Here is a 26,505-nt window from a genome sequence, read left to right on the forward strand (position 1 = left end):
TCCTGATGAATGATGCTTGTGGCTTAGAGCAATGATTTCTACACGAAGGCATGGAGAGGATGAGGGAATACACATATATCAGAAAGTTATAGGACTTTAAAAGTATACACTATTCTATCCCAGAAATTCTTATGTATCCCTCACGAAGACATCCTTCCACTTCCTATAATTGAGAAGAGATGGTAAATGGCAAGAGGGAGGAAAGGGGTAGACGGGATCAAATCAGGAAGAGCCTCATATGTGGGAGGTTTGGACTTTACCTTTAACGATGGGGCGTTATTGAAAGATTTTACACAAGAGGGTCGGGAGGATGATCACATTTACAGAATTTTGTTTGTTTTTTGTTTTCAAAACTACACAAGCTTCAGTGCGTAAGTCTGTAGGATGGATGACTAGTCAGGAAGCTATCGCAATAATTTTGAGATGACTGAACAATGGCCACGGGCATGAAGAGAAGTAGACAGTCTTGAATTCATTAGGAGGAAGAATTGACAGGTCTTAGTGAGCAATTATTCTTCAGATCCATAGAAATGGAGGCAGCCAAAGATGACTCAAATGTGATTGGCTGCAGAAGGAGCTTGGAGCAAAGGAGATTTACTAAATGAATGACATAATCATGTTACATCCAATGGTACAAGTTTAACAGAAATTGGATATATGGGCTGAAGTTCAGGAGAAAGATTTGGGCTAGAGATATATCATTATGGGAGTCAACAGTCTATGGATCAGTGGTTGCCAACCCTGGCTACACATTAGAATCACATGGGGAGCTCTGAAAAAGACCCACATCCGTGTTCCACCTCAAACTAAATATGTAAATTAGAAGCTCTGGGGGGTGGGGTGGGCACAGACATTGATTAAAACACACACACACACACACACACACTTTCTCACACACACAGCAATCCCCAGGTGACTCTAATATGCAGCCAAGGTTGAGTACCACTGCTATCGATGGTAATTGAACCTACCAGAATAAATGAGATCACCCAAAGAGACTACTATGTGGCAGTCTCGCTCAAACTTGGTTACATAACAGAATCATCTCGAAAGCTCTAAAAATTATCAGTGTCTATTTCCCCTCTTCAGAGCATCTGATCTAATCGGTCTGACATGTAGCCTAGGAACCAGGATTTGTAAAACTTCCCCTGGTTATTTTATTAATAGTCAAGGTTGTCAACTGCTAATATATATGGGGGGTGCCAAACAATGTATACATGACTTGTATTCATCTTTTGTTATCGGAATATATTGAGTATTACAATTTTAATAGTTTCTTCCTTTCTTAAAATGTATATAGATTTTTTGAATCTATCTATCTATCTATCTATCTATCTATCTATCTATCTATCTATCATCTATCTATCTGAAAGGTCAAGGTCAGAACCCTGGTGCTATGGACTGAATTGTGTCCCTTTGAATTCATATGTTGAAGTCCTCACCTCCAATGTGACTGTCTTTGGGAAAAGGTCCTAACAGAAGGTAATTAAGGTTAAATGAGGCCATAAGGTGGGGTCCTGATCCAAAAGAATTAGTGTCCTTAAAAGAAAACACTCCAAAGATCTCTCTCTCTCTCTCTCTCTCTCTCTCTCTCTCTCTCCCCACCCCTTCCTTTCTCCCTCTTTTTTCCTCCCCCTCCTTCTATCATCCCTTTCTTTCCCTCTCTCCCCGCCCTCTCTCTTTCTGCCATGTGAGCACACATTGAAAAGGCAACTGTCTGCAAGCAGGAGGGAATTCTCACCAAAAACCAAAATGACCAACACCTTGACCTTGGACTTTTCTGCCTGCAGAGCTGTGAGAAAATAAATTTCTATTCTTTAAAATATCCAGTCTGTGGTATTTTGTTATGGCATCCTGAACTGATTAAGATAGATTTTGGTACAGAAAAATGAGGTGCTATTTCAACAAATATCTAAAAATGTGGACATGAATTTGGAACTGTATGTTAGGCAGAGGCTGGAGTTGTTTTGAGGTGCATGCTACAAAAATCCTAGATTTCCATGAACAGAATGTAGTTTAAAATGTGGATATTAAAGTCCATTCTAGCGAGATCTCAGACAGAAATGAGAACCAGGTTATTGGAAACTGGAAGAAAGGTGGTCCTTGTTATAAAGTAGCAAAAAACTTGGCTGAATTGTATTCCAGGGTTTTGTGGAAGGTAGAACTTGCAAGGGAAGAAATTCAATATTTATTAGGGGAGTTTTCTAAGCAAACTTTTGAAGTAATGGTTTGGTTCTTCCTGACTGCTTATAGTAAAATGAAAGAGGAGAGAGATGAATTGAATAGATAATTGTGGGAATGTAAATTTGCACAGCCACTATGGAAAACAGTATGGAGGTTCCTAAAAAAATTAAGAGTAGAGTTACCATATGACCCAACAATCCCTCTTCTGGGTATCTACCCAAAAAATCTGAAAACATTTATCTGTAAAGATATATGTATCCCTATGTTCACTGCAGCATTATTCATGGTGGCCAAGATATGAAAACCAAAGTGTCCTTCGATAGACGATTGGATAAAGAAGATGTGGTACATATATACAATGGAATTATTATTCAGCCATAAGATGAAATGCTGCCATTTGAAACAACATGGATGGATCTTGAGATTATCATGCTAAGTGAAATAAGTCAGACAGAAAAAGTTGTGAACTATATGACTTCACTCATATGTGGAATATAAAACTGAAAGCAACAATGAACAAGACAAACAAAAAATCATAGACATAGACGACAGTTTAGTGATTACCAGAGGGTAAAGAAGGAGGCGGGAAGATAGAAGGACATAAAGAGGGTCAAATATATGGTGATGGAAGGAGAACTGACTCTGGGTGATGAGCACACAATGTGATATTTAGATGATGTATTATAGAAATGCATACTTGAAAGTTACGTAATTTTACTAAACCAATGTCACCTCAATAAATTTAATAAAGATAAAAAGTGATAATTGTTAAGCAAAAAGGAACCAGAACTTGAAGATTTGGAAATTTATCAGCCTAATATATGGCAGAAGATGAGAAACTTGCTCTGTATAGAACACTAAAGGTTTGACAGCCATTTGAAAAAAGAGATTATGAGTGTGACTCATGGACTTAATAAGACATCTCAGTAGAAGCCAGGAATAGAGATGGGATTAAACCAACAGACACACTGTCAGTTTGAACTAAGAGAAAGAGAAAGCAAGACAAAATGAAGGAGGGCTATCAGACTTCTTGGATTCTATAGGATGTGACCATAGAGCTATTCAGTTGTGAATGTGTGCTATGCTTCAAATAAAGGGAAGAATGACCCTGAAGGTAATTCAGAGATCATCAGGGCTGCCATTCTCATCACAGGTCCAGGAGGGAAGGCTGTTATTTCCTTGGTTTAAGAGAGCAGAGCCCTTGCAGGGAGCCACCTCAGTGAACCTGGAAGGCGGGACATCCAGCCCAAGAGAATTCTTCTTCTTTCTTCTTTTTTAAAAATTTTATTGGGGAATATTGGGTAACAGTGTGTTTTTCCAGGACCCATCAGCTCCAAGTCGTTGTCCTTCAATCTAGTTGTGGAAGGCGCAGCTCAGCTCCAAGTCCAGTTGCCGTTTTCAATCTTTAGTTGCGGGAGGCGGGGTGGGGGCAGGACGCAGCCCACCATCTCATGTGGGAATTGAACAAGCAATCTTGTTGAGAACTCATGCTCTAATCAACTGAGCCATCCAGCCATCCCTGAGGAAACTCAGTGGCAGCTTTTTGTCTTCAATCTAGTTGTGGAGGGCACAGCTCACTGGCCCATGTGGGAATTGAACCGGGAGCCCTGTTGTTCAGGGCTCGTGCTCTAAGCAACTGAGCCATCCGGCCACCCTGAGAATTATTCTTGATGCTGAACATCTAATAGAGCTTTTTTTTTTTTTTTTTTTTTTTTTTTTTTTTTTTTTTGCCAGGTTTTGGATTTGCATAGGACTCACCAACTCTTTCCTTCCCCCTATTTCTTCTATTTGGAATAGGAATGTTGATCCTATACCTATCTCACCATGATATTTTGGAAGCACATAACCTGTCTGGTTTCACAGGTTTACAACTGGAAAGGAATTTGTGTCTCAGGATGAATTAAACCTCAAGTCTCACCCATATCTGATTTAGATGATATTTAGATGAGACTTCAGACTTTAGACTTCAGAGTTGATGCTGGAATGAGTTAAGCCCTCTGGGGCTGTTGAGATAAATAAATGTATTTTGCTCATAGGCAAATTTGTAGGATATCCCTCAGATTCTAAAGGACTCAGCCTGACACAAAACTGTTGGATCTCCCCCAGCTGTGTGCAGTTATTTTGCACTTTCAACTTAGATCCTCTGAGGATTTTCTCCACTTTTGCTGGTTATCAGATTCTCCTCACAGGAAATGCAGTACCCCTTCTTTGGGGGAAGTATGTGTTGATGGTTTGTTTTCATGCCTTGTAAGATATCTGGTAGACACCTTTTAAATTCTTTGCAATTCTTACTGTACAATGATTGACCTTGGTGATTTATCTATACTCACCTCTATTCGGAATTTCTGTGGATTCTTTTATCTAGTTTTTAATATGTCATCCATGCTTTTTCACAAGTTTGCCATCAGAGCAGAGGTGTTGTGAAAACCACCATTAAATTTAAGCCAAAATAGGAAAGGAAAAGACTTATATCAACATCATCGTCATCAGACATTAGATTCCAGCAAGTCTACTAGTACTCATCATCTGATCTATAAATATGGTGGAATCGACAAAAAAACATCGAAAAATTTGAGAAGGAGGCTGCTGAGATGGGAAAAGGTGTCTTCAGGTACACCTGGGTCTTGGATAAACTGAAAGCTGAATATGAGCATGGTCTCACCATTAATAGCTCATGATCAGTTTGTTTGTGTTAACAAAATGGATTCCACTGGGGTGCCCTACAGCCAGAAGAGATACAAGGAAGTTGCTAAGAGTTAGCACCTACATTAAGAAAATTGGCTACAACCCTGACACAGTAGCATTTGTGCCAATTTCTGTTTGGAATGATGACAGCATGCCGGAGCCAAGTGCTAATGTACCTTGGTTCAAGGTATGGAAAGTCACCCGTAAAGATGGCAATGCCAGTGGAACCACTCTGCTTAAGGCTCTGGATTGCATCCTCCTCCCAACTCATTCAACTGACAAGCCTTTGCATCTGTCCCTCCAGGATATCTACAAAATTGGTGGTATTGGTACTGTCTCTGTGGGCTGAGTGTTCTCAAACCTGGCTTGGAGGTCACCTTTGCTCCAGTCAACATGACAACTGGAGTAAAGTCTATTGAAATGTACCATGTGGTTTGAGAGAAGCTCTTCCTGGGGACAATGTGGGTTTCAATGTAAAGAATGTGTCTGTCAAAGATGTTCATGGTGGCAAAGTGGCTGGTGACAGAAAAAATGACCCACCAGTGGAAGCAGATGGCTTCTCTGCTCAGATGATTATCCTGAACCATTCAGGCCAAATCAGTGCTGGGTATGCACTTGTGCTGGATTTTCACACAGCTCACATGGCTTGCAAATTTGCTGAGCTGAAGGAGTTGTTGTTCTGGCAAAAATGGAAGATGGCCAGAAGTTTTTGAAATCTGGTGATGCTGCCGTTGTTGATATGGAAAGCCCATGAGTATTGAAAGCTTCCCTGACTATCGTCCTCTGAGCCATTTTGCTGTTCGTGACATGAGACGGGCAGTTGCTGTGGGTGTCATCAAAGCAGTGGACAAGAAGGCAGCTGGAGCTGGCAAGGTCATCAAGTGTGCCCAGAAAGCTCAGAAGGCTCAATGAATATTATCCCCAATACCTGCCACCCCAGTCTTAATCAGTGGTGGAAAAACGGTCTCAGAACTGTTTGTCACAATTGGCCATTTAAGTTTAATAGTACAAGACTGGTTAATGATTACAATACATCGTCAAATCTTGAGAAGGAGAGTGTTTTGTGGACCATTTGTTTTTGTGTCTGTGTGGCAGTTTTTAAGTTATTAGTTTTTAAAATCAGTACTTTTTAATGGAAACAAGTTGACCAAAAATCTGTCACCGAATTTTGAGACCCATTAAAACAAAGTTTAAGGAGAAACCTATATGTTCCTTTGGTCAACACTGTAACTTCCTATAGTACTACTTAGGTAAGAGATTTTAAAAAACAAAACAAAACAAAACAAAAAAGAGTTGCCCATAAGCTGTTTCTGGTGTTACATCAGCTGAAACTTTAGAATTTGATAATTCTGGGTTAATGTTTTTTTCTGGTTGGGAACTTTGGGTTTTTCCAACTTGTCTTAAGGGGAGGAATCATCTGTTTACAGGGTAAAAAGTTATGGGGGGGGGGTGTATCTGTTGGTGCAGCACTTTATAGGTTAGGAAAGAGAAGCACAGTAAATTTATGTGTGAGCTAGTTGACAAAGGCCAAATTCTGTCATATTGAAGTCCATGTGTTGCATATACTATTTTGTGTAGTCACATCACTATTGAGTAAATTTGTTGGTATGTCAAAAATAAATAAAATAAAATATGTCACCCACATTTTCTTCCCCTACTTCTGATTCGCTTGTTTTGCTCTCAGGTGAAATTTGGGAGATTAAAAAACTCCACTATCACATCTACTAAACTGAACATAATGTATAAGTCATATACTACAACCTAGCACTCTCACTCCTGGGTATATAATCATTGAAAATGCAAGCATATAATTCCAAAATACATGTGAAAGAATATCTATAGAAATACTAATTGTAATAGCCCCAAACTTGAAACAACCCAAATGTTATTTTGATAATTGATAAATTAATCTTGGTGTAATTATACCATGGAATTCTATATAGCAATAAAAATGAATGAACTACAACTATAGGTAATATAGATGTAGCTCACAAGCATAACACTGAGAAAAAGAAGCCAGACAAAAGAATATTATATGCTTCTATTACATTAACTCCAAAGCTATTAGAAGTCAAATTAGTGTTTCCTTTTTAAGGGGCATGTGTTAGTCTGTTCAGGCTATTACAAAATACTTCAGCTGAGGTGACTAAAACAAGAAACATTTACTTCTCACAGTTCTGGAGGCTAGGAAGTCCAAGATCAAGGCACCAGAAGACTTAGTGTCTAGTGAGATCCTGTTTCCTGGTTTATAGACAGCTGTCTTCTTGTTGTGTCTTCACATGGTAGAAGTGGGGAGGGAGCTCTCTGGGATTCTTTCTGTAAGGGCACTAATCCCATTCATAAGGTTTCCACCCAAAGGCCCTGCCTCCTAATACCATCACAGTGGGGATTAGGATTTCAACATATGAATGTTGGAGAAACATAAATATTCGGTCCATTGTAGGGAGGAGAGGATAATGACTGGTTGTGGTCAAAGGAGTGCTTCTGGGTTTCTGCTCATGTTTTGTTTCTTGATCTGGGCTGATTAAAAATCATATATTCACTCTGAAAATTCATTCAGCTGTGTAGTTATGATCTGTGCACTCACTTTTCTCTGTGTATTTAAATGAAAATGAAAATGCAACTCACAAAAATTTATGGAATGCGGCGAAAGCACTGCTAAACAATAAATTTATAGCAGTGAATGCATAATTAGAAAAGAATAAAGATTTAAAACCTATAGTCTACAATTCTATCTTAGAGAACTAAAAATCAAAGAGCAAATTAAATCTAAGGTAAGCAGCAGAATAAGAAAAATTAGAGCAGAAATCAATGAAATTGAAAAAAAAATCAATAGAGAAAATCAACAAAACCAAAAGCTGGTTCTTCACAAAGATCATTAAAATCAATAAGCCTCTAGCCATGCTAACTAAGAAAAAAAGACACAAATAACTAATATCAAAAATGAAAGAAATATCACTACAGAGCCCATGGATATTGAAAGGATAGTAGAAGAATATTATGAACTCTATGCCTACAAATTTGAGAACCTAAATGAATGACCCATTCCTTGAATGACACATCTACCAAAACCCACATAAAAAGAAATAGACAATGTAAATAGGCCTATGTATACTAAAATAATTGAATTACTAGTTAACCTTCCAAAACAGAAAACACTAGGATTAGATGGTAAATTGTACCAGACATTTAAGGAAGAAATTATACTAATTCTCTACAATTTCTTCCAGAAGATAAAAGCAGAGAGAATACTTCCTAACTTTCAATGAAGCCAGCATTACCCTAATAACCAAACCAGATAAAGGCATTACAAACAAACAAACAAACAAAAAAACAAACAAAAACCCTATAGACCATTATCTTTCATGAACGTAGATGTGAAAGTCCTCAACAAAATGTTAGCAAATCAAATCCAAAGATGTATAAAAAGAATTATACACCATGACCAAGTGGAATTTATACCAGGTATGTAATTTTGGCTCAACATTCGAAAATCAGCTGATGTAATCTATCACATCAATAGGCCAAAAAAGAAAAATTACACGATCATATCAATCAATGCAGAAAAGGCATTTGACAAAATCCAACACCCATTCATGATAAAAACTCTTAACAAACTAGAACTAGTGGGAGAACTTCCTCAACTTGATAAGGAATATCAATAATATACTTAAAGCTAATATCATATTTACTGGTGAGAAACTCAAAGCTTTCCCACTTTGAGATTGGGGGAAAAATCAAATTAAAGCAACAAGATACCACAACACATGAATCAGAATGGCCAACGCCTGGATCGCTGACAACACCAGATGCAGCAAGGATGTGGAACAATAGGAATCTTCATTCATTGCTGGTGAAAATGCAAAATGGTACAGTTTGGAAGCAATTTGGCAGTTTCTTCTAAAACTAAACACATTTTACCATACAATCCAGCAGTATTTACCCAAATGAATTGAAACTTATATTCACATAAAAACCTGCACATGGATGTTTATAGCAGCCTTATTTAGAATTGTCAAAACTTGAAAGCATGCATGATGTCCTTCAGTAGGTGAACTGATAAACTGTGGTACTAAATAATCAATATTATTCAGTACTAAAAAGAAGCGTTAACAAGCCATTATAAGAAACTTAAAAGTCTACTACTAACTGAAAAAAGCCAACCTGAAAAGGCTACGTATTGTATGATCCCAACTAAATGACTGACATTCTGAAAAAGGCAAAACTATGGAGCCAGTGAAAAGATCAGTGGTAGCAGGGGTTATGGAGGGCGGAGGAAGGAATAGGTCACGCACACAGGACTGTTAGGGCAATGAAACCACTCTATATGATACTACAATGGACACATGTCATTATACATTTGGCCAAATCCATACAATGTACAACACAAAAAGTGAACCCTAATGCAAACTATGGACTTTCGGTGATGATGAGGTGTCAATGTAGGGTCACCAATTGTAATGAAGTTTCCACTCTGGTAGGAGGTGTGGATAGTGGGGGAAGTGGTGCCTGTGTGGGGTCAGTACTTTTTCCTCAATTTTGCTGTGAATTTAAAACTGCTAAAAAAAAGTTTATTAACTTGTAAAAAGTATGTTCAGAAAACTTACACTAATTTTCACACTCACATTTAGAAGTTCCTACACGTTGAACTGTCTGTGAAAACTAGAGAGAGATGATTTTATTCATCTCTCTCTAGTTTCTGGAATCATTAACACCACTTAAGTCTCTTATTCTTTTGAGCCTTGAAGCAATGCTTCTTTTCATGGCAGAAATATAAAGAAAGTCTCTTTTTCTCACGTTACTTGAGACTTAGTATACAACCTTTTACAATATAATATAGAGTTCCACTTCATATTTTTATATAATTCTGTATGACTTTTAGAATTTTAGAGAAAAATATTTCAAGTGTCTTAAAAATAGTCTCTTGGTATTTCTAGTGAGGCTCTAATAAGAATATATGTTAACAATTATTTTATTAATATCTTATTTAGGCTAGTATGAATATAAAATATATAAAAATTTCATTTTTAAATTAAAATGTACTGGGGTGACAGTGGTTAGTAAAGTTACATAGGTTTCAGGTGTACATTTCTGTAATATGTCACCTATATATCACATTGTGTGTTCACCACCCAGAGTCAGTTCTCCTTCCATCACCATATATTTGATCGCCTTTGCACTCATCTACCACTCCCCGCCCCCTTTACCCTCTAGTAACCACTAAACCACTGTCTGTGTCTACGAGTTTTTGTTTCTTTGTTTGTCTTGTTCCTTTGTTGTTTTCAGTTTTATATCCCACATATCAGTGAAATCACATGGTTCTCGACTTTTTCTGTCTGACTTATTTCACTTAGCATAAAAAAATCTCAAGATCCATTTCACTTTCATGCTAATACATAATACATTGCATTTAGATTAGTTATATAATAAAAAGAAAATTTTTTCACTGTGAATTTTTTTTTTTTTTTTAAATTACAGGAGTAATTCAAGTACCAGAAGAAAAACAGAGCGAAGTATATACTATCAGGTATATTTTCTGATTATCTGTAGGTGGTAATATTTATGAAGAACTAGGCAATTTATTTTTTTACAAAAGTGTTCATCCCTGAGCAGATCTTTGCTGTCATCTAGTCTGTGCCCCCTTCTAACTGCACCTGTTAGATTTAGAGATCATGTTGCATATAACGATATAATTATCTACTTTGGGATTTTATTGATATATTATAAGCAAAAGATAATGGATCAATCACTATGTGTGACTGTAATTTTTAAAACATTTTACCAATAATATTTGCTCCATGAAGAATGAGTAGAAATCGATTTTCAAAACATGCAATGTCCTGAGAACCAGTGGGGACCATATTTAAAAGGTCTCAAAGGCAGATACACTGAGAATTTTTTTCATATATAATTTTTTAAAAGTAACTCCCAATATATTATAGAAATGACCATCTGATGTTTCAAAACTTCATCCTTCAGTAGAGGATATTTCCTTCATACCAAATTTACTGACCTTCCTTCCAATTATTTTCAACCTCATTCTTCTTTCATTTTACTTAATCATCTATCCTCTAAAGAATTCCTATAAATGGTCTTAATAACTATCTTTTACTTCTGTGATTTCCAACTTCTCTTCTATGCATTATTCTCTCTTCTGACTCTGTAGGGATAATGAGCTCCATGCTTTGACTCACCTGCTCAGGCCTCTTGAGGGATGTCTGAATATCACCATGGTGATGGGGTACCAGTGAAGACGTACTGGGAATGAGATGGGGCCCAAGGCTGAGGCATATGTCTGGCAGAATGAGTTTAAGTCCTGGTAGTTGGGAGAGAATAAGAGGTAGACAGAGAGAGGTACATAAAACTACTTTCTGATACTGATAGGCCTTGGAAATCAAATTTAATTCACTATTTCAAAGAAATAAATTTGGGTTTTTCAGCTTATCTCCCTATTCAAATGAAAGGGTAGTCACAATTCAGCCCCCCAATTATTGCTGTATCATCTCTGTGTTGATGAGCCTGGAGGTGTGTGTGCGTTTCACTATAATGTTCTTAAATAAACTAGGCTGAACACTCTATCCTGAGTCTTCTATTTGTAGAGGTAGTTTGGGAATAATTAGTGTTGGGGGGATAATTATTAGCAATCTTGCTATATCAAAGTGCCCTAACCTAGGACAAATAATCCAGTTACTTCTTCACAGACTGATTTTAGATCAATATTGTTAAGCGATAGCCCCATGAACGCTGCAAATCTATGGCAATCTGCTTCATTAAGAGTCCATAATTAGTGATTTAGTAACCACTTCACAACTGTGGGCTGACATGAAGAAAAAGAAAATCTCAAAATTTTCAATATAGATTTAAATCTAGGTTTTTCATTAAAACTTTTAGAAAGCACAATTCTAAACAATGTATTTTCTAAAATTTCAAAGACATTCCAATAATGGATGCAAAAGGGGAAAAACAAATCACATATTGATCAAAACCAAGAAAAACAGAGAATCACTGCCTCAAAACACTAAGGTTAAGAAGGGATTCAAGGTTACAAAATGCATTTTGAGTTTGAAAATGCAGGAAGTTAAAAGTTAAGAGACTACACAGGCAATATTCCATAATTCCAATTTCAAGGATTTGGTGTGAGAACTAAACTGAACACTCTTTTATATAAGAGAAACATTCTAACCCAGCATCTTACAGTTTCCTCCTCCCAATTGGTTCCATGTGGGTCACTCTCCAGCTAGGTTCTTACTCACTCTTGTCTAGCATGGTGCTAGGTATGAAAAGGTTGTCTAAGTCTGGAAGAGGCTCTCCACAAATATTTAGGGATTAGGGAAATTTAAAGATACTGACTGGAATGGAATGCAATTTCCTTGAGTGCTAGAGTAGTGGTTCTCAGACTGTAGGAGGCATCAGAATCCCCTAGAGGGCTGACTGAAGCAGATTGCTGGACCCACACCGAGTTTCTGATTCCGTAGGCCTGAGGTGGGACTAAGAACCTGCCTTTCTAACAATTGCCTAGGAGCTCCTCCAGGGGGCACAGAATGAAACTCACTGTTCTGGGCCAGTGGTCTCAACCCTGGCTGCACATTACAGTTACCTGGGGAGGTTTTGAAATTCCTGACGCCCAGATTATTACCCAGACCAAAAATATCAGAATCTGTGGTGGTCATGACTAGGCTTCAGCATTTCTAAAGCTTCCTAGCAGATTCCGTTGTGCAGCCCAGGTTGGGAGTCCGTTCTCATAGTGGTTCTTAGCTCAGGCTATACATTAGAGTAACCTGGGAAGTTCTTTTTTTTTTTTTTTTAATTGAGGTATAATTGATATACCATAAAATTGACACTTTTAAAATGCACAAGTCAGTGGTTATTTATTCAAAATGTTGCACAACCATCACAACTCCAGATCACTTTCCTCACCATCTAGGAAAATTAATTTAAACAAAGTTCTGAGACACTCCGCGATTCTGATTCGACTAGTCTACTGGGTAAAGGCATCAGTGTTTTTGTAAGTGCCTCAGGGGACTCTAACGGCTGGGCTGGGAACACCCTTCCTGCGTTTGGTTACAGACCTTCCAAGGCTGTTTTAGGAGTTAAGACCTGTTCAGGAGCTTTCAGGGACCTGGCAGGAATTTTGTTAATACAGAGGAACTAGCTCACATTCTCTGTCTAAACTCCTGCCTATCTATTAAATTTGGTCGATTACAACAATATAGGGGAGATATCAGCCTTGATTTCTGGCTTGCAGAGCAGAGAGCTGGGTGGCCTTTAACAGATGGACCTGGAGGTAACTCTGGTGTGAGCCTGCCTCCACTGCCTGCAGCATTTCCCTGCGAGCCAAAGCTGATCGACAGAGACTTCCAGAGACTCCGGAGGGCTCAGTGGGCCCTCAGTAGGACTCAGAGCTGCTGGTAAATTTTTAAACATTTGCTTCTACATTTTTAAGAAGCTCACTTCTTAAAAGTGATGTTGGTCTGACGTTGTTTCAGTGTTGACCATTTGTCGATTAAGGCACAAGATTAAGCAGAGTTTGAGTCCTGGCTCCTGCAATTTCTATTGGCCTGATTTTGGATAAAATCTCTGAGCTACAGTTTCCTCATTTTGTAATAATCCCTTCCTCCCAGAGACGTTTCCATTATTAAGGAAAAGAATGTATTGGGCACATTCACCTCTGTAGAATGGATTCACAGGAAAGATCATGAGATTTTATGTCACATGATCTGAATTCAATCCCTGGGCAAAATGTGAGCAATTATGATCTATGAAAGGAAAAGCTAATAATAATAATAATAAAAATAAAAATAATAGCAATAATACCTGACTTACCTTTAATAATACCTTTGCATATGTTTGTGAGCATTGAGTGGTATACTTCACATGAAAATGCTTTATATACTATGGTACTATATACATGATTATGCCTTAGTATATAACTAGATGGATAGACATATGAAAGGAAGAAAGAATGCATAACTTATTAATTGATTTCTTTTGATGTATAGACAGTTTGAACCTTAGGACCTCAGGAGCAAAAGGATACTTCCTCCATAGATCAATTAAAAGCAGCTATTGCCTGAAATCTAGACAAGGAAACCTCATTTAAATGTTTTAGAGAAAGGAGAACTTAAGTTGGTATCATTTAAGTATTTTTTTTTTTCCATTTTCCTTGCCCCCTCCCTCTTTATCTTTGGTCTTTTCCCGTATAGAATTGAATTAATGATGCCATTTAGTCCACAGCACTTAACTGGTCCATGCAAAGCCCCTCCTTTAACTTATTCTCCTCCTCCATCCCCATCGCTGGTCCCATTTCCCATCCTTTCATAGGTCCTCATTTTTACGTTTGCAATGTGAATTCTTCCAACATATCTTCTGTACACTTGTGTGTGTGTGTGTATGTCTGTGTGTATCTGTATTTTTTACATATGTAATATAAAAATATTGTTTGGTATTGTGTGAAATTTATACAGTTGTTATTGTGCTATAAACGTCATTTGTTTATTTCACTTAGCAGTATGACTGTTTTATTTACTTTATTTTATTTTGGTAAGAACACTTACATTAGAGCTACCTTCTGAACAAATTCAGTGCACAGTACATTATTGTCAACTATAGGTAGGATGCTGTAGAGCACATCTCTAGAGCTTATTCATCTTGCTTGACTAAAACTTTTGCCCGTTGATTAATAACTCCACATGTCCATTTTCCCAGTCCATATCTACCACCATTCTATTCTTTGATTCTATAAATTTGACTAATTTACATACCTCATATGAGCAGCATCATGTAGTATTTGCCTTTCTATGACGGGCTTATTTCATTTAGCATAATTTCCTCAAGGTTCATCCATGTTGTCACATATGGCAGAATTTCCTTTTTTTTGTTGAAAGGCCGAACAGTATTCCATTGTATGTACTGGTATATACCATTGTGAGATCTGGCCATGCTACTTTATGAAAATCTAACTCATTTCCTTTGATCACTGCATATTTTTTCACCTTAGGCAAGTGATCTATTACACTTACCTATTTCCCTAGTGAGGGACACACATGTTGCCTCCACCCACTGCCAAAAATAATAGTGCAGCATTCTTCCTTGGGTGTCCCCCGGTACTTCATTGTACCAGGAGTGGAGTCCCTGAATCACAGGGTATATACATACTTAGTATCACTAAATCCTGCCACACTGCAATCCAAAATGATCACATCTGGTTTTCCAGAGTGTTCCTACTTCCCCGTATTTTTAATACATCACCCTAGCAGGTGATGTATTCAATGCTTGAATTCTGCCAACATGAATAGTATCAAATGATATATCCTGATTGTTACCTGACATTTCTCTGATTATAAGTAAGATTGGAATCTCTTCAATTGTTTTTTTTCATCATTAAGTTTTCAGTGAATTGCCTATTCATACCCTTTGCTCATTTTTATTGTTGGGTTTCTGTCTTTTCTTTTGAGATTTTTGAGAATTCCTTATATATTCTAGAAACTAGTGTTTGGTCTGTTATAGATCTTGTGAAGACCTTCCACTCTATGAGTCACATTTTAATATTATGTATAGTGTTCCTTGTTCAATAGGAAACTTCAATTATTTTGATGTCATCACACTCCATCTTTACTCTCTCTAGAAATTGTACTTTGAGGGTTTAAGACATACTTTTCTACCCTGAGGTCCCAAACATTCTCCTGCAGGGTCTGTTTTGTAACTCTATTATTTATTTCTCAATTGTGTTTTCACTAGTAACATGTTTTAACTATGACAGTTTTTATTAATATATGTATTATTTCTTAATATCTGCTAGGTCAACATCTTATTTGTTCTTTCTTTTTGAAACTCCCTTAGCTGTTTATGGGTCATTATTATTGTTCCATATTAATCTTAGAAGCAGTTTATCCAGTTTCCCCAAAATACTCTGCTGGAATTTTTTATTGAAATTGCATTCAATTTATAGATCAATTTGTGGTAATCTATATCTTTAAATTGTAAAGATATCATATCCATTTACAAATATTCTCTCTTAATAGAATTTTAAAACTCCTTCTATAAAGATTTTCATCAGGTCAGCCCCTAGTTTTTAGCTTTTGTGTTAGTATAAATAATGTTTTATTTTTCTATTGCATTTTCTAATTGGATATTGCTGGCATAAAAGAATGCTATTGGTCTTTGTTGAATAATGTTTTATTTCTCAATCTTGCTGACCTTGAACTATTTCTTATAGTTTGCTTCTCTTGTATTTTTATATAATAATTATATAATCCACAAACAATCACAGTTTTGCCTCCTCCTTTCCAAATTTTATTCCTCTTATTTCAATTTTTTGTCTGGTTGTATTGGCCAAAACCTCCAGTATTATGATGATCAGTAGCATTAAAGAAATTAGCCTGTTTACTTCCAGACCTAATCATATTGTGGTTATGAAACCCAGTATCATATCTTCTTGGTAAGGAATGCAGTATCTTTTCCCATAAGGTTTTTATCTGTCTGTGATGGGCAAGAGGTCGGGGGTAGAACCTGGCTGAAAAGGAAATATATCAAAAGTTTAGATAATACAAAGCCTGGGATTTATATCAAAAGCTTATAGGTATGCTACAAATATATTTTGGGTTTAAACTTGAGTGATTACTAATTAAATTCCCCTTCCTTTCCTTTCTTTCTATTTTCTCGCACCTTAAAAGTGCTCTGGAGCCCTCTGTCTTTAAACACCCCCAAACTCTTGACATGTGATCCTGGGCTTTTCTGTATCTTCCTCTACCCATCCCCCTTTCCCACCTTATTATGTAGAATAACTTAACTTCTCTCCCAGAGAAAAATTACCCTTCCTCTTTGGGAAGGGGGAGATAGAAGATCCAAATAGCAGGTGGGAACATAGAGAGGGCTGTGAACATTCCCATTGGTAATTTTTATCCTTTCTGCTGACATGATTTGGCACATTGGGGCAGATCATTAGATATTCAGGTAAAAATATCTGAAAAATTTATTTCCTTTGGTTCTATATCCTTCTGCCCTACCAGCCTACCCATGATTTGTTCAATATGACATCTACCTCCATCACTGTGTCCTATTTATGCATCAAATATAGCCATATTTATTTATTTAGGCAGCTGTATCACATTACTGATTCATTTTGAAATTACACTCAACTAGGCTTCTAGTGTTACCCCGTTATTTGTATAATTAGTTTTTGGATCTAATTCAAAGATTTTACATTTGTTGTTCTTACAATTTCATTCTGATGCTTTAGCTTATGAAGAATTTTAGAAACTTGTCTCTGTTATCTAACATACTACCTCATGCTCCAATCATCTTGTCATCAGAATTTGATAGGAAGGCCATCAGTGTGCTCATCCAAACCTTTGATAAATATGTCAAAAAGGACAGGGCCAGGAAAGAACCCTGAGGCACACCACTATAAAATTTCCTTCAGGTTGACATGGAATTAGCATTCTTAGACATGAGTCTTCAATTATTGATGAAGTCACTTGACTGTACCTGTATCCATTCCACATTTCTGCATGTTATTCACAAGGATTTCCTGAGAAATATTGTCAGATTCCTTGCTAAAATACTGACACACTGTGTGGGCAGCATTTCCTTGACCTACCCGATTAGCAAACCCATGTATTAGTCAGTTCTACTTCAACGCCAAATTATAGAATTTCAATTTAAACTAGATTAAGCAAAAGAGATAATAAGTCCGCCTAACTGTATATTCTATACCATCAGAGCACTGGTTCTCTCCACTTAGTGGTTCTACCATCCGCTGTGTTGACTCCATTCTTATGATGTTTCTCGACTCCTGGAATCAAGATGGCTACCATCAACTAGACAATCTTTTTCCTTAACAGTTCCTTTAACATTATAGAACTGAGTCTCATTGTTTCTGACTGGCTCATGAGCCCATTTCTAAACCAAACCCATGGAGATGGAATGATCTGCATGGCCAGCTCTAGGTCAAATGTCCACTCTTGAAGATGGAGCCGGACTCTGCTCCACCCAAATTATACGAAATGAGAAAGCCTCAAAGATAACAATGCTACCAAAGGAAGAAGAATGAGTGGATATTTTATATACCTAAGAAGAATGTCTTACTTCTCAGTGTAGGCTCCAAAGTATCTCCTGAACATATTCTTATCCACAACTCAAGGGTTATTTACAGATATATATATATATATACATTTATATAACCGATAATTTTATTTGTATGTAACCAATTAAATATATTGGTTGGTATAGATGCATATCTTCAATTATTATGAAATTGGAAGCAATGCTCTGCTTGGATATACAATGTATCATCAAAAGTTTTTTTTTCTAGAAGGATAACTAATGAGTGTTCTCCATTCTACAGCTGGCCAACTGACTTCACACCCCCTCACCACAGAAATCAAGGCAAGAGCACCATCTACAGATGAGGGGTGGGGTATCATGTATGCATTTTACTGTGAGCTGTCCTGCTATGAAGAGATCATTTCTTGGTCCTGATTCATTCAGATGCCAATGGTAATACACAATCCAGAATATAGTGGTCTTAAAGCAATAGGACATGCCAGGGTTGAAAGCTGTAAGAAAAAGGGGTATATTTTGTCTTTAATATAACTAGTAAAATCTGGGGCTAAAATACCTTTTTAGAGATGGATTCTCCAAATGCACTTACTAATCTAATTATAATAGTTTGTCACCAAGGCTCTTTTCCAGACAATTAATTTTATCTGGTCCAACCACATTCAAGTCTATAGAGAAGTCTCACTCAACTTGTACAAATCTGCTAATGGAGAGTGCAGTGGTGTACACTGGAGAAAACACTCTTATGGAACACTTTAAGAGGATGCTTCTGAAGGAAGAAAATGAACTTTTATATCACAAGCTGATCTAGAATGCTTTGTAACCAGACTCAATGGCTAAGTGAGGACACTACAGGTCTGTCTGCCTGATGAGAACAGCTTTCTCAGGTCTATGCTGCTAGGCATCCCAGAAGAAAAGCTAACAGCAACAAAGGCAGGACTCTACTCCCCCTGCTTGACCACCCCAAACGACACAATACGGCCTTAGACGGAACTATATGTCTCTATACACACTAAGTAGTGTTTGTCTCTTTCCTGTTCTTACCCTACAGACAATCCTGTCTGTTGTGTTAGGTGAACTTGATGTTATATCTGGGCAATATCTGGGCAGCAGCAGAATCACTGTATCTTATACTGAAAGGCAGATAGGCAGACAGCAGGGAAATAAAAAGAGGATTGTCAATTGGCAAGGATGTATTAAGCTTTTTCTGAATGTACTAGATGGAAAAATGAAAGCAGAATCTGTTGGGTATTTCTCTAATATGCTGAGCATATTAAAACATAAGGGACCACACTTAGAAAATGTAGGGAAAACAGTGGCTACCTCTCAGTGGAGAAGACCCATAAGCCACTGTTTTTCTTGACATGGTAAAGCCAAGCCATATAAACATGGAAGTGTTAGGGCATCCTAGCACTTTCCAGACTGATCGATAACAGTAAATGCTGCAGTTAAGTCCGACAAAATGAAACTAGCAAGAACATATCAATAAACACAAAGAACCTGATCGTTATCACTCCTAGGATGTAAAGAACGACAACAAAATTGTAATTTATCTGAGGTTCCTACCATTAGAAAATAGGGCAGCGTCTTAATTTCCATTCCCATTTTTACAATAAGAAAGTCAATCCAGGGCTCTAGGCACTATTACATTAAATATTGATATGAAGTCACTGTATAGTAGGTTTTCCTTCTAAGAAATTGATAAATTCTTAATGAAGATTAGGGAGACAGAGCCCAACATGAATGGGTAATTCATTCAAATACAGTTGACTTTTGTCTTTAGGGTTGTTCTTTTTCCATATTGCATAATGAATAATTTTCTTTGGAATTTAATTTTTCTGACACTAAAACATACATACCTAATAAATCTTTCTAGACTAAAAATGAACATTCTTGGAAACCTTTCATTTGGCAAAACATAACAGGGAATTGCCTTAAAACCTGTATTTTACATGAGGCCAAACAATCAATAGTGCCCACTCAGGAATTAAAAAATAAAAAATAAAAAATCTGTTTGGCTGTGTGGTTTCTGCTCCTACTGCTTTCTAAACATTTTGAGGCTATCAACATTCTTTGTGCTCTAGATACATGGAAGAAGTGGAGATTATAGAGCTCTGACACTAATAGGGCCTTGAGATGTCCATCTGCATCAGAGCTACACAAAAACCATCCAAATACATGGCTGCCAATTCCAGGGATCAGCTCCATTCACTTCAGCTCAACAAGTTTCCATTGAGCATTTAAAGTACAGAGGTGTAATGAGAAAGCCAGAGATACTGAAAAAGGCAAAGAAGATGTGATTCCAGTCCTCAAGATGTATATCATCTAGAGATATTCAAAATACAAACACATGAGCTAAATAGTCAGGACCAGTGTATAATGATAATATTTATCAAGCTACATGCAGAGATGCTACGTGAGTGCAGTTAACTAAGAAAGTTGTCTTTTTTGTTGTTTTGTTTTTGTTTTGTTTTTTAACTTAGAATTGAAGTGTAAAGAAAATGACAGGGTTATCTTTTGATCTCAGCTAGCCACGTATGTATCACTAAAAGAGTGTCCCAATCAGATGTGCGGTAGGAGCTGTCTTTGGATGAAGACAACCACTGGGAACACTCTTGGTAAGTTAAGAAGATGTGTTTTCTGGAACTGTGTATATATTTTTCTAAAGATCACAGCAGAGCACTTCTCAGAAGATGGCCAATGAGATGTTCAACACAACTTCCAGATGACCTCTAACTGGATAATTGTCAAGTGGAGGGCAGTCCAGTCTCTACAACAGAAACAGCAATGGAATAAAATAATTCCCTCATATATATATATTAAAAGAAATCTCTTAGAAAAGAAAACATATTAGAATATTAGGCAACCCAATAAAAGTAAAAACATACTGTATTTAAAAGAAGGAAACTGAATATCAAGAAATTCTAAAGGGTGTTTTATACCAGAGGCACTTTCTCAGGGAGCAGCCAGCCTTGACTGCACTGCACTCTTTCTTGGACAACTATTGGGGGTTCACAGGCCTGAGACAGGTTGCAATTGGCCTCAGTGTGCTCTGAGACTTCTGCTGAGTAGCTCCAGTCTCAGCACTGGCACCTAACCAGCATCTACATTAACCTGGTGACAACTCTTCCCTCTCTATTGACTCCCTGAGGCCTTGCCTCACCCAACTCACTTAGCACATGGCTTTATCAGTGGCTGAATCTTAAAGTAGCTGGCAGGCGGCAGCAAGCCTCAGGGTATCCTGGCTTTTTGTGGAGTTATCGCAGACTTGGTACTGGGGACAGCCATCCTGGGTTTGCAGCATGGGCTCTCGCACATGCCTCTAGGTTTAGCACAGGCAGCAAACAACTGCAGATCACTTTGTAGCTCCTACCAGGGAGCCCATGGCTGGTCACAGGCAACGGGTGACCAGGACCTGCACTGAAGGCCCTGCCAAGGAGCCCCAGAACCAACATACTTGGGGGTTGGTTTCAGACCACAGCAGAGCACAACCCAATTAGCTCCACAAGTGGTACACACTAAGGGTGGTCTCAACAGGCACCAGAGCCCACTGGGGCAAATCCCTCTCAGTGGGGTAAGTCCCCCCAACAGCAGCCAATAAACTGTGGACATGACCAAATCTCAGAGCTAGTAAGCCTGAGGGTCAATGCCACCCACTGACATGCCAAGAGCTATCAAGGCTCAAGTATAAAAAGATGGCACACATAAGGGGCAATCCTGGAACACCTGGTGCAGATAACCAGGGAGACTGTGCCTGGGCCCCACAGGGCACCTACTGTGTGAGGTCACTGGCGTAGTCTAGGAGACGTAGCAAAACTACCTAATACATAGAAACAAACACAGAGAGGCATCCAAAATGCAGAAACAAAGAAATACATCTTTCTCCTGAAAGAACAAGAGAAAACTCTAGAAAAAGAACTAAATGAAAAGGAGGCAAGCAACCTACCAGATACAGAGCTCAAAACAATGGTTATGAGGATGTTCAAGGAACTTAGTGAGAACTTCAACAAAGAGATAGCAATCATTAAAAAGGGCATAGAAACCATTAAAAGAACCAAACAGAAGTAAAGAATATAGTAACTGAAATGAATAATGCACTAGAAGGAATCACCCGCAGACTCGATGAAGCAGAGGATCAAATCAGTGATTTGGAGGATAAGGTAGCAAAAAACACCCAATCAGAACAGAAAAATAACATTTTTTAAAAAATGAGGATAGTTTAATTAAGAGACTTCTGGGACATCAAGTATAACAACATTTGCATCATAGGGGTACCAGAAGGAGAAGAGAGAAAGCAAGGGATTGAGAACCTATTTAAAGAAATATGACTGAAAACTTTCCTAACGTAGTGAAGGAAATAGACATACAAGCTCAGGAAAGGCAGAGTCCCAAACAAGTGAACCCAAATAGACCCACATCAAGATATATCATAATTAAAATGGCAATATTTAAAGACAAAGAGAAAATCCTAAAAGCAGCAAAAGAAAGTTAATACTTACTTATTACAGGGGAGCTCGCTTAAGATTGTCAGCTGATTTCTCAACAGAAACTTTGCAGACCAGAAGGGATTGGCAGGAAATATTTAAAGAGATGAAAAGCAAGGACCTACAACCATCATTACTTTACCCAGCAAGACTGTCATTTAAAGTCAAAGGACAGATAAAAAGCTTACCAGACAAGAAAAAGCTAAAGGAGTTCATTAGCACTAAACCAGTTTTACAAGGAATCGTAGAGGACTTAAGACTAAATAAATAAATATATGAATAAAATGGCAATAACTACATATCTATCAACAACTAATTTTACTGTAAATGGATTAAATGCTCTATTCAAAAGACATAGGGGGGCTGAATGGATAAGAAAACAAAACCCTTACATATGCTGCCTACAAGAGACTCACTTCAGATTGAAAGACCCACACAGACTGAAAATAAAGGGATGGAAAAAGACATTTCATGAAAATGGAAACAAATAAAACATCTGGGGTAGCAATACTTATACTGGACAAAATAGACCTTAAAACAAAGATTATAAAAAGAGACAAAGAAGGATCCAGTAATCCCACGTCTGGGTATTTATCTGAAGAAACCCAAAATGCTACTTCAAGGGGACGTGTACATCCATATGTTCATTGCAGCATTATTTACAGTGGCCAAGATATGGAGGCAGCTTGTGTTTCCATCGATGGATGAAGGGATAAAAAGGATGTGGTACATATATACAATGGAATATTGCTCTGCCACGGATGGGAATGGGTTCTTGCCATCTGCGGTAGCAATATTATAACTATGTGTGGTGTCAGATGGGTACTAGATTTATCGGGGTGATAGATGGGAGATATGAGGGTGAAAAGGGTGAAGGGAGTAAGAAGTACAAATTGGTAGTTAGAAAATAGCCATGGGATGGATGTCAAGTGCAAGTAGAGTCAATAGTACGGTAATAACTGTGTATAGTCCAGGTGGGTACTAGACTAGTCAGGGGGATCACTTCTTAATTTATATAAATGTCTAACCACTATGCTGTACACCTGAAATTAATATAATATTGAATGTCAGCTGTAATTGAAAAATTTAAAAAGGGGGAAAAAGGTGAAGGGGAATAAGAGGTCCAAATTTCCAGGTATAAAACAAGTAAGTCTTGGGGATGTAATGTACAGCATAGGGAATATAGTCAGTAATATTGTGACAGCGTGGTACGGTGTCAGATGGTTGCTGGACTTATCATGGTGATCACTTCTTTAGGTATATAAATGTTGAATAACTATGGTGTATCCCTGAAACTAATATAATATTACATGTTAGCTATATTTTAATAAATAGTCTTTTAAAAAGAAATTCTAAAGGGTGTTGTGAATGAATCTCAACTGCATGATTAAGGTTTAAATTAATTAAAATAAATTAAGAAAAATAGCTAGGTAAGATTACATACTAAGATTAATAAGCATTCCTACTGGTACTGATCAGTGTCAGACCTCGGTGACAAGAGAACAAGAGATTTAATTCATTTTATGAAACAACTGAATGAAAAGTCTTGAATTTGCTTTATGCCTCTGGTTTTAGCATAGTGAATGCCTTTACTTTTCAGCATTTCTATCCTCCTATGTCTTTACTGCCTGACAGAAGCTATAGTATTATATTTTACTTGAATTCATCCAAGGAATTTCCTTATTCATCACTTGACACGTGTAGGCTCTTTCAGTTCTTAAACCTTCCCATGGTTAACCCTGCTGTCTCTTATCAGCATCAGGCTGAAGAGTGGGTGGTTGACAGTATGACTTTGGTGTCTAGCTGCTGTCTCCAAATGATAACCCCACCATTTACCATTTGTGTTACCTTAGGCAACTTATATAAAGTCTCTGTCTCTATAGTCCTGTATTTGTAAAAATGGAAGTAATAATAGACCATGTTTCATGTATGCTTGTGAACATAACAGCAACAATGTAAGAATAGCTAAGCACAATGCCTGGTCTACAGTATGCTCTTTAAAATATTTGCTATTAGCACTAAAATTAAAATAATCATATTAACTTTAATTAACATGGTTGCAAAGTTAACATTATTGTGCCATCGCTACAATTTATTAATGTTATCATTGAATAATTTTCTACTTGATTTCTTTAGTTGTGGTCAACAACTAATTCCAGGTTGTTTTGGGTCTTTTCTGAATCCTTTAAATGAGGGCTGATTAAGATCCTGACCTGACTTTTGAGGACCTACCCCAGGTTGACCTCCATTTTTGGAATGACAAGAACTGGAGCAGACCCACAGACAAAAGGTTAACTTTTACCAGACATTCATCCTTTTCTCTTCTTTTTCTACCTTCTAATTGTTATATTTGTGGTATTTATGGTTTACCATATATTTCTCCCACTAGACTAAGGCCCAGGAGGAGAGGGATCTTTGTTTTAGACGTGTGTGTATCCCAATTGCTTAGTAGATGAGTTCCTGGCACATAGTAGTAGCTCAAGAGACATTTGTGAAATGAATCCATTGCTATTAGTTACAGGGCAATGAGCATCACAAAGACGTGAACATTCTTTCATTCTTTATTTCAGTTGCCCTGCTTTAGACTATGTTCACTCAGTAAGTGTGGATTAATTCGGGTTGTCATGTATATATAGTCTTACAGCCTATACACCAAATAGTCCTCAGAGATGCCTCCCAGAGAGAATACAATTTCTACCCCCTCCTGAGATATGCATAGCCGAGGCTTTCTGGTTGAGCACCAACTAAGTGTGACTTACTTTTGGCTAGTATAAAATATACTCCTGTCATCTGACCTGCTTACTAACCAGTTAGAGAGACAGGACAATGCCAGAGAAAGAGACAACTAAAAATGTAAGACTCTGCATAATCTGTGCTTCAAGAGTGATGGTAAAGGTGTTGCTATTGAGGCTAACATTCAATTGGGGTGCAGAATAGTAAAGGAAATATTCATAAATCCATTGACATGTTCTCAAGATTATCAAGAAGATCCACAAGATTATGGCAGAGACTGTGAAGACTAGAGCAGAGCAGAAGGTATTAATATGGGAAAAAAATTTTTACCATAGACACTGTCTCCCCAAACATGTATTGCTTAAAAACCGACATGGTCTCTGCCTTTGTGGAACTTAGTCTATTGAGGGTTAAATAACTCAAATAAATGTAAAATTACTTCTCCTTTGGAGCACTTAACACATGCCATTAAAAAATGTGTATAAGGGGACTTGACCAAGACAAAGGAAGTCATTGGAAGGCTTCCTTGAAGAAGAGAGGAAGAAATTTGTTTCTTGCACTATCATGACTTGAGGACCGAATGTATTCTATTTTGCGTTTGTGTTCCCAGGCAGCATACTAGTCATAGAGCATCTTTTTGTTGAGTAAAGGAATGAAGACATGGGTCTCAGAGAGCCTTGCATGCTAAATAGAGGTTATGAATCTTGTTCCAAATTAGATCCCGCTATGAGCACACTCCTACCAAGCTGGTGGGAAAGTCCATTTCAGCCATTATTTTGCTATCTTCCATTCTAGGATCACACCAAAATCTGGGAAGTTTATCTGGATCCCAGAAAAAGGGGACTGCATCTCTGCTGCCTATTCCAGCCCAAAGATGCTGCCCATTCTTATTCACTGAGCCCATAGTACCCCCCTGAAGTCCTGTGACTGTCTGCTCTTTTGAGACACATTGGCATATAGGAATCTTTGCTACGACTGTGAACATGGTCTTACTTCCTGGATTGACCCTATAGCCATTACTTTCGATATCCTGCCTCCTTTTGGGGGCATCGCCACAGAGGAAACACTCTATTCCCTGTCTCAGTAACCTCTAATCCCTTTTCTGAATCTAAAGCAATCACCCTCTTTCTCCTCTAGTTACCTTCAAAGTCTTCGGGGAATGCAGGTTTTAAGGAAGTGCTGTGTAGTCACCAGTTAATACAAACGGCCCCTCTAAGAAAGAGCGAGCCAAAAGGCTGGGCTGCCTTCGTGGAATAGGGTAGGGGAAAATAGATGTGGTGGGTCCTCAATTAATTAATATCTCAAGGTGTTTTTCTGCCTCACTTGGATATTTGTAATTTTTCTTATTGACAATGATTCT

At 37.6% G+C, this 26,505-nt stretch overlaps 1 long non-coding RNA gene across 1 annotated transcript in view; it reads right to left on the reverse strand.

Annotated features, from left to right (window-relative positions):
• The window catches only part of LOC141570399 (uncharacterized), a 77,655-nt gene that overhangs the window by 29,102 nt on the left and 22,048 nt on the right, over nucleotides 1-26,505 (reverse strand). The window contains exon 2 of the long non-coding RNA XR_016020706.1: nucleotides 11,064-11,185. This is a non-coding gene — a long non-coding RNA (uncharacterized LOC141570399). The remainder of the gene's footprint in view (nucleotides 1-11,063; nucleotides 11,186-26,505) is intronic.

The sequence above is a fragment of the Rhinolophus sinicus genome, chromosome 3 (genome assembly GCF_057876585.1).
Source record: "Rhinolophus sinicus isolate RSI-liver-muscle chromosome 3, RSI-T2T, whole genome shotgun sequence".
Lineage (NCBI taxonomy): Eukaryota > Metazoa > Chordata > Mammalia > Chiroptera > Rhinolophidae > Rhinolophus > Rhinolophus sinicus.